The following is a 20,301-nucleotide window of genomic DNA, read 5'->3' on the forward strand; positions in this document are numbered from 1 at the left end:
TAGAGGAGTCACACTGGAATAGTACCTCTTTAAGAGCATAGTGTGATAAACATCAATGAATAATAATAATAATAGCAAAAGCAGCAGCTAACAATTTGCTGTCTTTTCTTGGCATCCAAAATCGATGTCATCCCCCCCCAAGTTTTTCTACAAGATTTGCATTCTTGGTTGTATGAATAACCAATACAAATAGACCTGGGATAAAACTCTGCATGTCTTGAATGTGGTTCAAACACATTTGCATCATCGACTCCATCTTTATTCAAGTGCCAGCACATGTGAAATGTGTTTCCATAGTGTAAATGACAAACCTGGAATGTGTGAGTGAGGGGTCATTGAGACGTCATTTTTTAAAAAAGCACCACAATGAGAATCATCTTGCTCATGAGTGTGTTATTCACATGATGGAACTGCATCAATGCACATTTCTGCAAGTTCGGTTGCTCACATGTGCAAACATTCAAATACAGATGGATTCAATGAAGTGAATGCATTTGGAACATGTTGAAGGCATGAAGCATTTTATCCCAGGTCTACAGTATTTGGGTCTATTCGCATAAATTATTTACACTACCGATGATGCAGATCTTTTTTTTAAATGGAGGGAAGCCTGATATCGATTAACCCTGATTAAGTGGGGTTTTGGGCTGCCCCCTCCACTTAATTGGGTGCATTCAGAGATTCAATCAACAACAGAGATTCAATCTGGGTTTATTCTGGATTATGTTCACAGTGTGAATAAGATTATTTACATATTTACACTAAAAACAACAATGTGTGAATGACCCCAAGGACAGCAATGCTGAAAATATGGGATTGGAAAAAAATGTCATGAGAATGGAGAATCAAGCCCTGGTATTCACAGGTGAGGGGGTATGAGAACTGAAGTTGATTTACATCAAACCTATATGAAAGGATAATGTTATCTCTATATTACATATGGAAAGGGAGTGGAAAGTAAGGAACAATTGCTTGCCTAAGGCCTTCCCAGTGAATTGATCACTAAGGTTCATTTACTGTCAGGGACTCTCTGGCTCATTATCTTAATCCTATGCTTGTCAGGCTGGGTGGAGGACATGGCAGTCTCAGAGCAGAGTTCCTCCTTATCACTCAGAAACAAGTAATGTAAATCATTCATTACAAAAGAAAGCAAACAGATGCAAGTAATTGCCCCGCTATTAGGGGTTGAGATGCTATTCCTTCCATTTTCTAACCCCAAACATGCTAAACGGACATGAAAGCAGTCTTGGATCAGTGCAGAGCAATCTCCCAATTCAGGGTTTTGAGTGATTGACCAGAGACATCTGAGGTAGCTTCTCCCTTCTATGACAACAGCTGTTGTCAAACATATCTTGGAAATATTTTTTGTGGGTTTTTCAGGCTATCTGGCCATGTTCTAGAACAGTTTATTCCTTCTAGAACATGGGCACATAGACAGAAAAACCCACAAAAAACTATGGATGCCGGTCATGAAAGCCTTCGATTTCACATATCTTGGAAACCTAGGATGGGAAAGATTGTTTTAGGAAGTCAATGAGGACATGAAGGTAACAATCATCCCTGCCTGCATCATGCAGATTTCCATAGCCTACCTTCAGAGGTATGCTGGTTATGAACGTCGTAGAGATAGCATAGGCTTATGGCACAGTGGTTTGAGTATTGGACCATGACTCTGGAGACCAGGGTTCGATTTCCCGACCGGCCATGAAACCAAGTAGGTGACCTTGGGCAAGTCAAATAGAAGGCAATGGCAAACTTCCTCTGAACAAATCTTGCAAAGAAAACCACATGATAGGTTTGCCTTAGGGTCGCCATAAGTCAAAAATGGCTTGGAGGGACACAAAAGCAACAAAGGGAATAGGGAGATCTAGTTATTCATGAATTTGTCTCATGTCCCACTAAAAATGAACAGCTGCATTTCTGTCTTTTAAAACTCCACCCTCAGCTACCAGGTTTGCCAATCTAGTTCAGGATCTTTGCACAGAAGCAGTGGCGTCACTGTGGTTAGTGTCACCTAGTGCAGGTGGGGGGCAAGCTGCCCTGCCCTACCTCCCCCCTCACCTGCCCACACAGACCACTGCTGAGCCACGGCGGACACTAAAGGCACCATCTCACCAGTAGTGGTGGCAGTTGTGGTGTGCTGCCTCGGGCCCATTTAGGGTCCAGTGCAGCTGTGGGACAAGCAGGAAAGGGAGACGACTCTTGCTCACCCAGTAGCCATGCCAGTCCCTCTGGGTGTACGCCCCATTTTGGGGTGTCATCCGGTGCAGTCTGCACCCCCTGTACCCTCCCATTGATGCCTTTGTGCAGAGGGGAAAAGAACGAATTAACCCTTTCCTCTTTCCCCCATGACCCTCTCTTATTTGCCATTTGATCAAGGAAGACAAACACGTGAATTCAAAGAGTAGATTTCTTCCTTGGGCAAATATAAGCTCAAATTATTTTTTCCTCTTTTTAGGTTTGGACTGAAGTAATTGGCCATCACCACATATTGTGATAGTAAATTCTGTAACATAAACTGATTCACTGAAGAAATATTTTCTTTGGTCTGCCTATTTCATTTGCCAAATCAGTTTCACTGGGTGACCCTTGGAACTACCACAACAAAAAGCCTACTCCATCATAACAGGATAGAAATCTCTGTATGTATCCACTTCCTCAAAATCAGGCTGTTAGTGTGAACTCCAAACCTATTTGGCAGTTCCTTTCGAAAGAGCATTGGACAGAGGGGTTGGGTTCTCTCCATCCAAGGTGGCATCTCAATGGCTGACTTGGTTATTTATGAGTTATACAGTTGGCCCTCTGTATCCACTGATTTTTTTATCCATGGATTCAAGCATCCATGACTTGAAAATGTTCAAAAAGTATAAATTCCATATAAATAAATATATAAATAAATAAATTCCAAATTGATTTTGCCATTTTATATAAGGGTCACAATTTCATTGTACTATTGTGTCCAATGGGACTGGAGCATCCATGGATTTTGGTATCCATGGGGAGTCCTGGAAACAAACCCCAGAAGATACCAAGGACCCCACTGTATTTATGTATACCCTACCTGGTCTCAAGATAGTACATGTGGCTCTCCTCCTCTCTACATTATCCTCACGACAACTCTGTGAGTCAGATCATGGTGAGAGTTGGCCCAAGAAGACCATCCTCTGGGTTTCATAGCTCCATGTCACTTAAAAGCTAGAAACTTATGCCATTGAAGCACCCAGAAACTTTTTGCGAATGTGCTGTGACTAGGAAACTAACACTCCCTTTGTAAGATCTTAGATGAATTTCTAAGGAAAAGTCTCTCTATCTAGGGAGCTGTTTGGAACAATTTAATTCTCTCCCTGTGTGTATTTGATTATTGTAATTGTGAGCATTGACATTTAATTGCCAGCTGCTAAACAAAATCATAATTCTCTCGGTAGCTGAGGTTGGGTTAAGCGGGTCGATATGCACTTAATCAATTATTCTAGGAGATGCATTTCAAAAAATCAGATTAGAGAGCACACACCCATTATTTAATTAACTTGAGATTCAAGGTTTGATTAATCTGATTATTCAACAAAGTAAATCAATTCACCCTTGTTAAAGCAATCAATCTCAATTAAGTCGATGGTTGTGCAAACCCATGTAGGTGTCTCATTGCTGAATTTCATTGCCTCCTTAGTGCCTACATTTTACACTGTATCCTCTACAGAACAGAGACCTTTTTTTCTGGCTTCTGTCCCATAAGAAAGCAATAATGGACTGGAGGGAAAATAAATAAAATGCATCTTGCCAACTAATTAGACAGACTTATGATTGAAGCAAGAGCGTAGTGGTTGTGTGTTGGACTAAGCCTGTATCTACACTGCAGAAATAATGCAGTTTGACACCACTTTAACTGCCATGGTTCAATGCTATGGGATCCTGGGATTTGTAGTTTGTTGTGTCTCCAGAGCTCTCTGACTGAGGTTAAACATCTCACAAAACTATAGGTCCCAGAACTCTATAGCATTGAGCCATGACAGTTAAAGAAGTATCAAACTGTATTATTTCTGCAGTGCAGATGCAGCCTAGGACTCTGGGAGGCCAGAGTTTGAATCCTGTCTGAACCATATAAACCACTGGGTGACCTTGGGCAAGTCATAGGAGTTTATCATACTGGCCCTGAAACGGGTCCAGTGCGTTCTAAATGTGTGCGTGCGCGGGTGTGCACGGAACAGGATGGGGCCAAGAACCCCATTTTACTGCACAGTGGAACGCTACCTTTGCCGCCGGGCGTTCCAGTTGTGTTCCCGTTCTGTCCCAGAGGGCACCATTTCTGAGAACTGTTTCTAAGCTGTTTCTGAGGGAGAGAGAAGGCTGGCCCAGTAACATCAGGGGCTAGCCTGAAGAAGAAGAGCCCTCCCTCCGGTCCATCTGCCTTGGTCCAGGCCTCAGAGGGAGAGAAGAATGCTGGACCTGATTCCCTCCCCCTCTCACCATTCCCTTCTCCTTTTGTGTCGTGTCTTTTAGATTGTAAGCCTGTGGGCAGGGAACTGTCTGTTATCCCCTCTATTGTAAAGCGCTCGGATTCCCAGTGATTGGGCAGTATATAAATAAAACCTATTATTATTATTATTATTATTATTATTATTATTATTATTAAGCGTTCTCAGAAATGGCGCCCTCTGGGACGGAACAGGGACGCAACTGGAACACACGGTGGCAAAGGCGGCGTTCCACTGTGCAGTAAAATGGGGTTCTTGGCCCCATCATGTTTTGTGCGCACCCAAGCGCGCACGTTTAGAACGCACTGGGCCCATTTCAGGGCCAGTATGCTAAACTCCATAGTCTCTCAGCCTTAGGACTTTATCACACCATGTAGTATAGCATGAACAACCTGTGCCAATTTCATTATTGCTTTGTTTCTATCACATAACAGCACAGGCATGTCATAGGCATATTCAATAGCGTGACATGTTATCAAAACACTACATTTCATTCACGGCATGAAACCATGAATTGCTGCAGTGCCGCTTCCCATCAACTATTTTTTGAGTGTGTGATAATTCAGTCTGCCACAATAGTGATGTTGCGATCACTGCACAATGCCGGTGGGTGTGTTTTTCCATTGTTTCCCTCACGAAATGAGAAAGTGATTTAACGTGTGTGTGTGCATGTGCAAAATAATATGGAAGAGATTGGGCGGCAGTACAGTTAGTTGTGCGGTAATTGCACTGCTTTTATTTCAGTACTTTTGCAAGTAATATCTCTCGATCTTAAAACAGTATGCTTCTGTCTACTCAAGCAGCACTGTTTTAACATTTTGTTTGTGATATATATCATCGTGTGATGATGCACTTAGATGAAAGCGATGGCAAACCTTCTCTGACTAAATCTTGCCAAGAAAACCCTGTGCACCATAAATCAGTGTCAACTGGAAAACAAATGAGTAATGCATGGCCTGAACTTCAGGGATTGAACTGGTCACAGTTCTTTATATAAATACATATTTGAAGAACTATAGTTCAGTGGTGGAGGACATACTCTGAATCTAGGCAGTGGCATTACTAGGGTTGGCAGCACCCGGTGCAATAACTCATGTGTCACCCCCTCCTCCCATACCACACCATACAGAATGCTTAGTAATGTTTTGGTAGTAATGTTACTCATAAAATTATTCTCATATATCACTGAATGTAATGGTAGTGGCTGTGACATAAAACAACTAGCAACATTAAAAATGATAGCTTTAAATTACAGAATCGTATGCACAGCCTAAATGTATTTACATGTACATAGTTTCATGTGGTTTAAGTGAAATTTTGGAAAGATTGGATGTTTTTAAAGAAAATTTTAAAATAATTTAAAAGTTATTTTTAATATTTTTAAATTAACTTTTTTATTTTTTCAAATTTAAAAAATTAAATGTTTTAATTGTTTTAGAAAACAAACAAACCTGTGTCTTGTGCCTTCTCCTCTCACTGAGTCTTGCTCCAGTTGCACCATCCCTTCACTGTTTTAAAGGAATGCAGGCAAACCCCATAGTAACCCATTTCTGCCAAAAGGCAGACATTTGGGGAGCAGTGGTGTCACCCCTCCTTTGGTGTCACATGGTGCAGCCTGAATCCCCTGCACCCCCCTAGTAACACCCCTACATCTAAGATGTCTAGGTCCAATCTCTCCAACAGCATCATCAGCAATAAAAAATGATCTTACGTATTAAGGCTAGAAAGGCCCTAGATCAGTGTTTGCAAACTTTGGTCCTCCAGATGCTTTGGAATTCAGCTCCCAGAAGCCCCAGCCAGCTTGGCCAATAGTTAGGAATTTTGGGAGCTGAAATCCAAAACATCTGGAGGACCCAAGTTTTGAAACCACTGCCCTAGATGACTCTCTGGAAAGCTGCTGCCAGTCAGAATAAACAACACCTGGACCAGTTTTCTGGCTTAGTAGAAGACAAGTTCTTGTGTTTATAAGGTTGTTCCAGCCTTGCATCTCTAGGGTGAAAAACCTCTAACTTTTCATCAAGAATTAAGAGTAGAATTAAGAACTAGTGTGGCCAGTTTTTAAAACAGCAGCAAAGACAAAACAGCAAATTCATGACATGCAGGATTAATAATCAGGAGGTATATATTCACAAGTTTGTGATCTACCTTAAATACCTAATAAAAATACTGCTTTCAGTTAGCTTAGCCATGAGTTTTTCTGTAAAATTAACATATTGTCCACGTTCATAATTTGCAAGATGCACACAATTTCTGTCTCTATGAAGAGTCCACACCCAAATACAGGTGTTGTTTTTTTAGCGTATTGTTTATTCTTGAGCTATTAAAAGAAAATGCTTTCCAGCCCTCAGATAGGAGACAACCCTTATAATAAGTGACACCTGCCAGCCCTGTAAGAGACAACTATCTGATCCTAAAATAAGGAGCATCCTTTATAGAAAGGGACACTGAGCAACCCAAGTAAGAACTGATTCATACGTTACTATCAAAAGCAAGTGCCAATGAAGATTGCCTTGAAACTGGGCCTCTTAGCTAAGCTTTTTTACCTGTTTGCAACCAACCATAACCAATCTTTAGTAAATTTTGACAGGTGGAGCTTCTTTCTCTGATGCTCATCTTTCTTTTCAGTTCTCAAGAATTGGAAAAATAAAAGATGAGCATCAGGGAGAGAAACTCCTTCCATTCACATCCAATACACAGTCGGTTTTGAAAGCAGTAGAGTCTTTTATATATTTATTTATTTGGCAGGGAAAGATACACAACTTGCTCATGATCATAAATCCCCACAACATGTCACAATCTCATCCTGAGACTGTCAGACTTTTCAGCTCAAACCCTATTTTGAATAGGTTAAGACGAAGGTATGTGTGGCTTCCAAATGTTCCTGGACCACAGTTCCCATGAGGCTTGGAGACCTGCCACACTACAGAAATAAAGCAAGTTTGACACCACTTTGTCATGGTTGCATCCTGTGGAATCCTGGGGTTTGTAGTTTGGTGAAGTATTCTGCCTGGCTTGTCAAAGAATTTTGGTGTCTCACCAAACTACACATCCCATGATTCTATAGCATAGCATCATGGCAGTTAAAGTGGTGTCAAACTGCATTATTTTTGCAGTGTGGATATATACACTTAGCCAACATGGCCAGTGGTGAAAGATGACATGGGGTCTTCCTCAGTTATTACCGGTTTACACAGATGTAAATGACCCCTAAACGTTACCTAGCCTCTTGCAAAAGCTAATTTCCTCAACAATTAAAATAAGGCTATAATATTTGGTGGGGATCTCTTTTCTCTTTCCATGACATTATTTCTTTTTTTAAACTGAATTTTAAAAATCTTTTCAAGGTATTAGTACACAACCATGACATTGTTTCTCATTCCCTTTTTTTACTTCCCCTCGCCCACACACAAGAAATCCAAACTGAAAAGATGCTTCTTAATAATTTTTTAAAAAGTAGTTGGGCACACGCCCAATCTGGAATTGGACAGTGATGGAAGGAGAGTAATTTTTTCTGCCTAACCATCATCACCTCCCCCATTGTAAGCTACGCTAAGTTGAAATAACAGGTTTCCCCTTAGGAAAAGTGGCAATTGCAAAGGCTATGCTATCTGGGATTCCAGTAATCCGAAAAAGTAACTTCTCCAGAATGGCTAATACTAGGCAAGGAGGCAGCAAATGAAACGACTTGAATGGCAAGTTTCAGATGTACCAATTATATCGTCCCACGAAGCCTTCTATGTTAGATATGTGAGAAAAGCTTAGCATTCTAGTGTTCCACATACTCGGTAACCTTTTAAAACTGGGTCAATTTACTGGTGGTGTTAGCATGCTGTGGATTAATTAACACATTTATAATAAATAATAATAATAAATTTTATTTATATATTGCTTTTCCAAAAAGATCAAAGCGGTTTACATAGAGTTTAAAACCAATTACAAAAACATCATAAAATAGATAAAACCAAGAGCACTAAATACAATATACAATCTAAAAACAATCGTTCAATCAATCAATAGGGTGAGGTAGAGAGTCAATGGGATCAGAGTACACGACTTCATTTTCCAGGGGGGAAGGCTTGACAGAAGAGGAAGGTTTTGATAATTAAATGTGAGTGCTGAGTTCAGAAAAGAATTGTTTTGGGGGACAGAGAGGCTACAACACCCAGAATCTCCCACTGCCTGGGACATTCTGGAAAGTATAGTCCAAATCTGTAATTTTTCCAAGCTCTGTTTAATGCCTTTGCGCTTTTAGAGCACTGGTGAAAAACACTTCAAAGCAGCTAAAATCAATGAATGGCAATTAGAAAAGTCAATTAGGAGAGTAGCATGAAGAGAGAAAGGGCATAGTGAGACTTCTAAATGACAGAATTTGTATTTTTTAAAATTAGAGACATGCAAAGGGATCATGTAGTAGCACCTTTGAGACTAATGTGAAAGAGAGAGGTTGGTAGCGTTAGCTTTTGTAGACTTGAGCCTCCTTGCTGAGATGCACAGGGAAGTAGGCTCAAGTCTACAAAAGCTCATGCTGCCCACTTCTCTCTTTCTGTTAGTCTCAAAGGTGCTACAAGATCCCTTTGCATACTGATTTTCCAGACTAACGTGGCTAGATCTTTGAATTATAGACATCATAATTCAAAGTAACTCGTGGCCCAATTTACTTATTATCGAGTAGATGTGTTCTTGTCATTTTAATACAATAAGTACCTTGGTTTATTTCATGAGTATATATTTCTACCCGAATTTCTGCTTCTTGTGAGCACCTGAAACGAAATAAGAGAATCAGGAAATCACAGCCAAATACAGTGCTACAGCATCCTGGCACAACGATGTCGGTAGATTAAAAAAGCTTTGACAAAGTTCCTCACCAAAGACTCCATTCAGTCTAGGAGTCATGGGATAAGAATAGAGGTCCTTTTATTGGCCAGTAACTGTCTCTGGACAAATCTTGCCAAGAAAACCCCGTGATAGGTTTGCCTTAGGGTTGCCATAATTTGCAACGACTTAAAGGAACACAGCAGCAGCAACTACTGGTTTTTAAAAACTTTACTGAAAAGTAAAAATCCCCACTACCCAATTGGTTTGTCAAAGGAACACGATGATCTGGTGAATGAACATGGGCTAGTCATTGTTAAGTATTTTGAACATCAACTGAAGCTTAGGAGATTGAGGGCTGCATTTACACTGCAGAATTAATGCAGTTTGACAGTACAGTACTTTAACTGCCATGGCTCAGTGTTATGGAATTCCGGGATTTGCAGTTTTGTGAGATATTTAGCCTTCCCTGTCAGAGCATGCTGGTGCCACAACAAACAACAACTTTAGAATTTAAAAATTAGAGACTGACACTACCAATCCACTACCAAGCTGTGTTAACAACTACCTTGCAACCAATATGAATTCACACAGAATGAAAGAGTATGAAGGGAGTATGTGGGAAATGCTAAAATAATTAGTGCTACTTAGCTTAGGAAAAAAGAAGGCAAGTAGCAGAACAGAGTGAGAGTTGACAGAGATGTGCAAAACTATGTGTAGTGTGGAATACGTCAGTAGGGACAACTTTTGTTTCTCTCTTAGTATTAGAACCCAAATGTAAGATATACTTGTTGGCCACCAACTTAGATGGTTTTAAAGGAGGATTAGATAAATAATTGGAGGATAAAGGTACAGTTCATAACAGCCTATAAAATACCTCCAGGATCAGGGGCTGCATGCCACAGATAACTGAATGCTCAAAAACAGAAAGCATGCAACAATTATTGTGTACATGATTCCCATGTTGGTTTTTAGAATCATACAACCATCAGGGACGTAGCTAGGATTTTAGGAAGGGGGGGTCCAGACTAAGTGCCACCATTATAATGGGGCTTGGGTGCGGCAGCGCAGCAGCACACACCATTCATTTTACTAATGGAAGGGGGGATCCGAACCCCAAGAACCCCCCCCCTTGGCTATGTCCCTGCAACCATAGAGTTGGAAGAGACCACAAAAGCCATCCAATCCAACCCACCTTGCCTTGTAGGCACTGACAGTTTTCTGATGTTCCCTTTCTCTTTGACACAGATACTTATACATATCCTTTAATGTTTTTTTTTTTCCCTCCCCAGCCATCTACTTGCAAGATGATGGGGAAGGGGACATTTCTGCCTTTGCTCACATTTTCACTTGTCCAGTAAATAGTTTAAGAATGTCTGGTCCAGAAATTTCTGAACGTTGATTCTAGATAAGTCTGTTCAGACCAAAGACAATGTACCAATGTAATTGTGATTTTATGCAATGTGATATGTATTTATGTGTTGTCCTTTTATGGGTTTATATAACCTCATAAGAAAACCTTAAGAGTATACACAAGCCAAAATGCAACATGTGTTGGGCTTCTTTATTTCTAACCAAACAGCCATCTTTTGAGCATCTTAAGATGGGTCTCCAGTTTCTTTGTGTCTACTGTGGGAAAGAAATGCTCTCCAAGAGAAATCTTTGGTCTGATCCAGCAAGGTTCCTATAAAATTGGCCCCATTGAATGCCAAACTCTTCCTTATCTGGCATTGTATTTAACATGGTCTCTACTTGGTCCTGCTGACATACCCTCCACATGTCTCAGTTTGGTAGGAACCATCTCAATTAATCCTTTCTTGTCCCCCTTTTTCAGATTCTCTTTCCTCTTCCCACTTTCTCGCTTTGAGCTCAGATGATTTCACTTGCTACAAACAAGTTCAAAATGAAAAGCAGTTGACACTCATTAGGTCAGAAAGGGAGAGAGCAGAGTAGTCTTGCACTTCCCAGTAAGCTCAGGCAAGAGCAAACTGCTGTACCACTCCTGGGTTGCGTCTAATTTCCCATCAATAACTTTTGATGTTTGGCCATAAATGTCCCATTTGTCATTTATGAAATGGCAGCGGGCATAAGCAGAAAAATCAAAGGGGTCAATTTGTGCTAATATCCCCTAGAAAGTGGCCTGCAAGCAATTCTTGCTGTCACAGTAGCTTCTGTACTTCTTTAATTCTGAGTTGGCAAGTGGGAAGAGCAATGTTTTTCCAGTGGCCAGGTTTGGCCCCAAGTCACCACGTTGCTGATCTCTATAGACAGTGGGCCTTTGGTATCCACTGGAGTTTGGTTCCAGGTAACCTTGTGGATATTAAAATCCATGGATGTTCAGGTTCCATTAAATTTGTTGTTGTTGAGAGCCTTCAAGTCATTCCCAATTACAACATTTCCAACCCTAAGGCGACACTATCATAGGGTTTACTTGGCAAGATTTGTTCAGGGGAGGTTTGCCATTACCATCTCCTGAGGCTGAGAGCCTGTGACTTGCCCAAAGTCACCCAGTGGGTTTCATGGCCAAATGGGGAATTGAACCCTGGTCTCCAGAGTCGTAGTCCAACACTCAAACCACTAGGTCACACTGGCTCACTCCATTAAATACAACCGCATAGTCAAATAATGTCCTTTGTATACAAAGGCAAATCATGCTTTGCTTTTTGGGATTGATCAAATTTTTGAATATTTTCAAGCCATGGAGGCTTGAATCTGTGAAGTTAAAAAATCTGTGAATATAGAGGGCTGACTGTAGTTGCCTCAACTTTTCTCTTGGAGAACCTAAGATGTCATCTATCAATTTCTTCTGCGACTGGACTATTAGATCTCACACACTTCCAAGAGAGTACATTCTCCTGAAATCCATTTCTCTCCTGGAGAAATCCACGTTTTTTCCTAATGGTAGCTTTTCTGTCAACTGAGTTGAGGAGGGAATATTCATTGCCCCAGTAAATCATTTCCTTCCAAGCAAAGCTGGCAGCAGGAAATGCATTGCAGGCTTTCTTTTAATCCCCCCCTGGGCCCAAGGCCTGTGAGGATTTCCTGAGCTGGGCTGTGGCTTGTGGAAGGACCATACATGAGAATTTGAAGGCAGATACACAGAGTAGGAAATTTAACCTTTGCCACCCTGAACATTTTGCGGCAGAGGGGGAGAGGGAGATAGACGTCCGAAGCGAAAAGGCAAACGCCTAATATTTGACAAACATTTTTAGAGAGTTTCCCCAAGAACACTTTTCCCCCAAAATGAGAAATATCAGGGTGACCAGGCATCCTCCGTTTCCAGAACATGGCCTACATTTCAGCCTTCTGTTCAGGAAGAATTCCAAAATGTCCTCCCTTTTGAGCAATAGCAATAGCAAAAGCATGACTAAGAAGTGTTAATTTACATTTATATGAGTGTTTTTAGCTTTTATTTGCCAAATGGCCTACATTTTGCTGGAATGTCCCACATTTTGTGGTGATTTCTCCTCTTTTGCAGTGAGAACATCTGGCCTCCCTGAGAAATGGAGACTGGAGTGCCTTCAAGGAGCCACATGTTAACCATGGCTGCTGCAGAATTAATGCAGTTCGACATCACTTTAAATGTCACGGTTTCGCTCTATGGAATCCTGGGATTTGTAGTTTGTTGTGACACCAGAGGTCTCTGACAGAGAAGGCTAAATGTCTCAAAACTACAACTCCCAGAATTCTATAGCACTGAGCCATGCCAGTTAAAACGATGTCAAATTGCATTAATAATGCAATGTAGATGCAGAACACGTGAGTGTGAACTGGAAGTCACTTGCAAACTGCACAGGCAGATAGTCTTAAATCGTATGCCAGTCTGTAGCCTCACCAATTGTTACTACAAGGTTACTAGCCCACAAAAGATGAGCTAGAGTAGGGCAGTCAACAGAGCCTAGGGCTGAGGAGAGTGAGGTGCAGCCGCATAATATAATCCAGTTTGACACCACTTTAACTGCCATAGTTTAATGCCACAGAATTCTCGGAATTGTAGTTTGTTTTGGCACCAGAGCTCTCTGACAGAGAAAGCTAAATGTCTCACAAAACTACAATTCCCAGAATTCCATAGCATGGAACTATTGCAGTTAAAGAGATGTTAAGATGGATAATTTCTGCAGTGCGGAATTGGATGCAACCTATGAGGAGAAAATTGCAGGAGGAAAGACAGGAAAAACTGTGTTCACCACCTTGAGCTCCTTGGAGGAAAAGCAGGATGAATATACAATAATAATACTCAATATATTGAAAGTGTTTACTCCCTCTCTGTCCCTCCTATTTGTGTCAGCCATTCTGAGGCTTAGGAAAAATAAAAAACCAATGTTTGTAAGGTTGCCTGGCATATATTTATCCAACATATACCCTGAACTTTCAATGTACTCATACTATGGTTGCCTGGTGACAGCATTTAATTCACCAAATGCAACCAGGCTATATTTTGCAGGTCTGTGTTAAGAAGGCAGCATAGCAACGTAAAGCAATGTGTCTTTTAAGTGTGTCTTGCTTGATGCAAAGAACTAGGTGCTACCTGCTAATGCTTACATACATAGTCTCCAACTGTCCTGATTTGTCAGGGACAGTCCCCATTAATCCTCCCACATTTTCAGCTGCAAAAATGTTCCAGTTTCTCTCTCCTCCTCCTACTTTTCCCTTTTCTAGGCCACTTGCTGCAGAGAAGTGCAAAAGTACTTTGCACTGAGCTAACTTGGAAAGGGGCAAAAGAGGATAGGGGCAGGGGGTGAAATCGTGTCCTTTCCAGTAGGCAGCTCCTCCTAGCTTGTTGGGTCTTCCTCATTAAGAACTTTTTGCCTTCTCAGTTTTAGGACCCTATTGCATTAGGTTAAAAGAGCAGATTACCTTTTCCGAATTCAGTGCTAATTCGGGAGGCAGCTGGTTCTTATCACACATAAATCGCCACCTGAGTCTGTCCCGGATGTAGCCTGGGTCATCTAAGCTGCTTCCTCAGCCCCTTTTCAAAAATGGAAGCTTCCAACCTCTAAAAATGGCTGCCAAAGCAGTTTAGATGATCCAGGCTGTATCCAGGATGGACCCAGGCACCAATTTGGAAGCGAGTTATGTGTGATAGGAACCGGCTGCCTCCCAAATTAGCACTGAATTTGGGAAAGGCAAGCCACTCTTTTAACCCCATGCATAGGGTCTTTAGTTTGCAAAATGTTGGATGATACGTGCTTCCAGTATAATACCTGTGACTAGTAGGAGTTTATCAGACAAGGGAAATTGGAAGTATAATCCAATGGCAATCCGAACGCAAGCATGGGGTTTCATGTTATTGCGTGATAAAACTACCACAAGCAATTTCAGGCAATGGGAAGTCAGTCCGAACGTAATCATGGGGTTTCACGTTATTGTGTGATAGACTACCACAAGCAATTTTGGGCAATGGCATGCTATTTTCAGGCAATGGGAAATCAGATCAAACGCAATTCGAATTCATGTAAATTCGCTGAACTAGCAAATTCACGTGAATGCATTCTGGCCCCACTTTCTTTTCATTGAAAATTAAAAGAAATTCCTCATGTATGATAAACTCCGTAGTCAGTGGAGTGACCCTATAGTTAGCCACCTGTTAGTTAGCCAGCCTCAGGGGAAGGCAATGGCAAACCTCCCCTGAACAAATCTTGCCAAGAAAACCCTATGATAGGTTTGCTTTAGGGTCACCATAAGTAAAAAATGACTTGGAGGCACACAACAACATCAAAGGTACCCTCTGCAGTCGCTCACCCAGCGTGGCATAGTAGTTTGAGTGTTGGACTACAACTCTGGAGACCAGTGAAACCCACTGGGTGACCTTGAGCCACTCACACTCTCTCAGCCTCAGGGGAAGACAATGGCAAACCTCCTCTGAACAAATCCTGCCAGAAAAGCCCCATGATAGGGTCGCCATAGGTTGGAAACTATTTGAAGGCACACAACAACAGAAGACTCAGTGTTTCCCAAACTTTGGTCCTCCAGGTGATTTGGACTTCAGCTTCCAGAAGCTCCAACCAGGTTAACCAACTGTCAAGCATTCTGGGAGTTGAAGTCCAAAACATCTGGAGGACCAAAATATGGGACTCACTGATGTAGATGAATGCAAAACTGGGCCTAATCATGTGGTTATACCCAAAGCCAGATAGATGCTCCTTCTTAGTGACTGGGTTTTCTGGGAGCCTATAGAAAACTTTATCACAAAGGTCCTCAGAGATCATGCAGGAACTACAGTATATCAGAATACTGTAGCCTAAATATGAGCTTTATACAGTGGGCCCTTGGTATCCACTGGGGTTTGGTTCCAGGACCCCCCATGGATACCAAAATCCATGGATACTCAAGTTTCTAATATAAAATAGCAAAATCAAGGTTTTTCGGAATTTATATATTTTTAAAAATACAGTCGCACCTTTGAACTCGCAGGAGATCAATTCCGGAACCTCTGGCAGGTTCAAAATATCACGCATATTCAAGGACCATAGGCTTGAATGGGGCACATGCAGGTGGGGTTGCCCCTCCATGGATTTCTAAGTCCGCAGATTTCAAGTCCACGGACTTGGAGGGGCGACTGTATTTTCAAGTCATGGATGCTTGAATCCATGGATAAGGCATCCATGGATACAGAGGGCTGACTCTATTCTTTCTGTCTTCCAGTCACACAATAAAGGTCTTACAGCACTCTTCCCAAATTCTGGGTACACTTGGATGGTTATTAACAGTGGGATTAATTCCTGCATCGGGGCTATAGATGGCCACATCTGCATGTAGTTACAGATGCCATGTAATGTAATGAACAAATAAGTGCTACCAAACAGTCACTACTTGTACAATCCCAACAAAAAAACCAAAAGGAAGCTGCTTCATGGGGGGTCTGGTGACTGACACACTTTGAAGAATTTTGGACCTTTTCCTAACAGCCTAAAATGCTGGCTCAGCTGGGTTTAGATATGAAAATGTGTATCTATATTATTATCTTTTGCTCAGGAAATCATACAAATTGACTTCCAAAGCCTATAATTGTGAGGATTTCAGAGCTTAGGATGCACAAGCCAAGCTGTCAGACTTGGTCTGGTATAAAATCAACAAGTGGTTGGCGTTGTTCAAACAACCCACTGCCACCAGCCGCTTTGTCTGCTGAAGTTTGTCTGTTGCAAAGGATTCTGGAATATACAGTACTGTACTCTAACAGGGCTGACTTATGCCATCTTACCGCTCTAGGCAAAATTTAATTTTGAGCACATATTTAAAGTACTTGTGTTGCCAGAGCGAAAACTAGAGATGACTCCCATACTTTTAATGATTGTGCAAATGTGAACCAGTGTAGTGTAGTGGTTTGAGAGTTAGACTATGATCCTAGACAGCAGGATTCAAATCTCTGCTCAGCCATGGCACAACCCGGGTGACCTTGGGCAAGTCACAGCCTCTCAGGAGGGCAATGGCAAATTCCGTCTAAAGAAACTTGCCAAGAAAACGCCATGATTTAGGGTTAGGGTTGCCATAAGTTGGAAATGACTTGAAGGTACATAACGACAGAAGAGGGAATATCAGCAGGTGTTGCTTGTTACTGGTTGCGTGGCAACACAACACTTAGGGGTTTATCACATTGGTGATTTTCACACTGATGAAATTCTTGCTTCTACATAACCATGTGTTTACAATAACTTAAGATGACATTTCATTATTTAAAAGAGGTTCCTGTTCCCTCTCTCAGGGAATTTGCTGTTGCCTTACTACACCTTGGTGGTTTCACAGTTTCTGTCTCTACTAACATAAATGGCATTAAATTAGATTTTTTTACAGATCTTATTAACATTTAACTAAGCATCTTAACAGTTTCCTATTCACTTCCTATCTCTGCTTTATTCTGAAATGGAGGACCCCTTAAAATATGCTCAGTGCTCTCTCTCTACAGGGTGTGCATCAGGGGAGACCAATGATGAAAACAACAACAACAACCAAGAGCCCTGTTGGCTTTTTAAAGACTGAAAGATGTATTGTGGTACAAACTTTTGTGCACCAAAGGCAACGTCATTAGATACAAGAAGTTACATATACTTCCACTGAGGATACGTATGGGTAAGGGGACAAAGTGGACACAAAATGCAAAAGACACCTTGTCTATCTGTGGCAATACTGTGTAAAGTTTAGCATATACAAGATAAACACACCCATCATTCACAACTGCAGCAAGAAGTGATAACACAAGCTTCTGAGCTTCACTATGCTAATGTAGCATCAGAGGAAGGAAATATCACATTGATTGAGGTCTAAAGGAACCGAGTCTAATTTACAGATTAATTCTAGATTAGTAATTTCCTATTCGTATCTTTCTTTGAAGTTCCTTTTCTAAGGAATGGTGACTCTCAGATCAGTAGCACAGAGGCCTAGGGCACTGAAATATTCTCCCTCTGGTGAATAAAAGCTGAATTTTTAATGTCAGGTTTATATCAGTTTATGCTGCATGCATCTGCACTGCAGAAATAATGCACAAATAATGCTTTAACTGCCATGGCTCCATCCTACAGAACCCTGGGATTTATAGTTTTGTGTTGCACCAGAACTCTTTAGCAGACAAGCACTGTACAAATAATGCAGTCTGACACCACTTTAAGTGCTGTAGTTCCATCCTATGGACTTCTGGGATTTGTAGTTTTACCAGGTCTTTAGCCTAACCAGAGATTCCAGGATTCTGTAAGATGGAGCCATAGTATTTAAAGTAGTGTCAAACTGTATTATTTCTACAGTGTAGATACACTCTTGGGGTGTGCCTACACCACAGATATAAAGCAGTCTGACACCACTTTAAGTACCATGTTCCATACTGTGGAATTCTGGGATCTGTAGTTTTGTGAGTTATCAAGCCATCTCTGTCAGAGCGCTCTGGTGCCACAACAAACTACACATGCCAGAATTCCATAGGATGGAGCCATGACAGTTAAAGAGGTGTCAAACTGCCTGATTTCTGCAGTGCAGATGCAGCCTGGGCCAGTTTGGCCCAGGTAGCCCAGATATTGGCATATATAGTAGGAGCATAACACAGACTTTTCTATCCTCCAGTGCCTTTAATCTGTTTTAACCTGCCTTTTTCATGCTTGCGTTTTAATAATTTAACTGATATATTTTATTAGCTTTAGCTTGTTATTTTTATTGAAATTTTTATGTTTATAATTAGGAAATTGCTTTATGCCAAAAAGGCGAGGTAGAAATTTTTCTGAATGATTTATGATTCCCTGGAGGAGTTGGTAGTTTAGTGGATTAGCCGTATTTGCGGGGGAATACTCAATGACATCCGAATCTCGTCCAGTTCTGGAATTTCAGGGGAGGGGGATATATGAAAATAATGTATAAATCTCACTAGGAGATGTGAAGCCTCTAGCTATTTCTGGTATTAAAATTGTCACTGTGTTTCTTTTATATAATATTAGAACTGTGTAGTGATTTGAGTGTTGGAATTATAACTCGAGTTGGAGATACCAGGGTTCAAATCCCCATTCGCCTATGGAAACCTACATACTCCAACTATCCCAATTTGCCAGGAACAGTCCCAATAAATTCTCTGCTGATCTACTATTTCAGTTGGTTCAAACCTTAAGATAAATCAATGAATTACTGATAAGTCCTATTATATACAGTGGCCTAGTAAAATGGTCACCCTTATATAAAATGGCAAAATCAAGCTTTGCTTTTGGGATTCTTTTTTTTTAAATATATATTTTCAAGCCATGGATGCTTGAATCCACGGATGCAGCAACCATAGATATAGAGGACTGACTGTACCATAGATAACTAGTGAAACACTGCAGATTAAAACTGCTATAGAAGTTTAGGAGAGAACTAGAAGTTGGAGACAAATGGGCTCATCTTGCAAGAGATAGGAACTGGGTTCTCCAAGGGGATTAAATAAAAGTAGTGAGAAGTCAATGGAGGAGTGGAAAAGGTTTGGTTCGGAGCAATTACTGTTTTCTCTAGGCAGGGAATGGGCATGTCGGCTGCAGAAGGGTAGCACATGGCCCCATGATGTGCCTCCCACTGTTTCTTTGGCCTGCACTCTGGGGTCAGGCCAAAGCTGACAGGATCCTATTTCAAAATGAAAACAGAGCCACTACAAATGTTTTTGGTTAAACACAGGCTTGTCGGCTGGTGCCAAAGGGCTCTGAATAACAGCTGCACTCCCCCATGGGGCCTGGGTTGGTTGGATGCAGCCAGCGGTGGGAGTGTAAATGGGGGAAAGGGTAGGGGAGGGATTGTGAGTGTGTGCTCACATGTGCATGCCCACAGTATTACTCTTGCTGTGTGTATGTACGATGCAAAAATGCTGTGTCTTGGGTTTTTAAATTTTTACTTTCCCCTGGGTTCCTGAACCATCGGGATATGCTGCTCAACCTCCGAACTGAATAAGGATCAGCCAAATTTGGCTCCTCTCCACATGTTGTCTTGTTCCCAGGAATGCCGAAAGCATAGCAAGGGCTATGGCAGCAGGATTTATAGATAATCCATTGGGGGCAGGTAAAGAATGGGTCTGGCATCTTCTTAAAATGACCACCCCGTAGAATACGCCTTATTCTAAGGTACCCAGTGTGTTTCCATGGCCTAGGTGGGATTCTAATCCTGGTCATCAGAGTATTATTTTAACACTCAAACCATTTCATAACACTGGTTCTCTAAGGGCTAGTCTACAAGATTAAAATACAGTCAGCCCTTCTTATACATGGATTTTTAATACACGGATTCAAGCATCCATGGTTTGAAAATGTTCAAAAAAAGTATAAATTTCAAATATCAAACCTTGATTTTCCATTTTTTATAAGTGACACCATTTTGCTATGTCATTATATTTAATGGGACTTGAGCATCCACAGATTTTTTTTTGTACAAGGCAATCTTGGAAGCAAACCCCAGCATATAACAAGGGTCCACTGTACTCCGAATCCCAGTTAAATAGAATGCAATTACATAATTCATGATTTTGAACTTCTTGCAGGTGATGGTGGTGAAAAATTCCTTAAACTCCGCAGGAAAAGGATCT

General features: G+C 41.2%; 1 protein-coding gene across 1 annotated transcript in view; it reads right to left on the reverse strand.

The window, feature by feature from the left end:
* CDC42EP5 (CDC42 effector protein 5) overlaps positions 1 to 9,196 on the reverse strand; it is a 38,122-nt gene extending 28,926 nt beyond the window's left edge. The window contains exon 1 of the mRNA XM_042475593.1: positions 9,177 to 9,196. The gene's annotated coding sequence lies outside the window, so the exon portion shown is untranslated. The remainder of the gene's footprint in view (positions 1 to 9,176) is intronic.
* Positions 9,197 to 20,301: the final 11,105 nt, after the last annotated feature.

Source organism: Sceloporus undulatus, chromosome 6, assembly GCF_019175285.1.
Source record: "Sceloporus undulatus isolate JIND9_A2432 ecotype Alabama chromosome 6, SceUnd_v1.1, whole genome shotgun sequence".
NCBI classification, from domain to species: Eukaryota; Metazoa; Chordata; class Lepidosauria; order Squamata; family Phrynosomatidae; genus Sceloporus; species Sceloporus undulatus.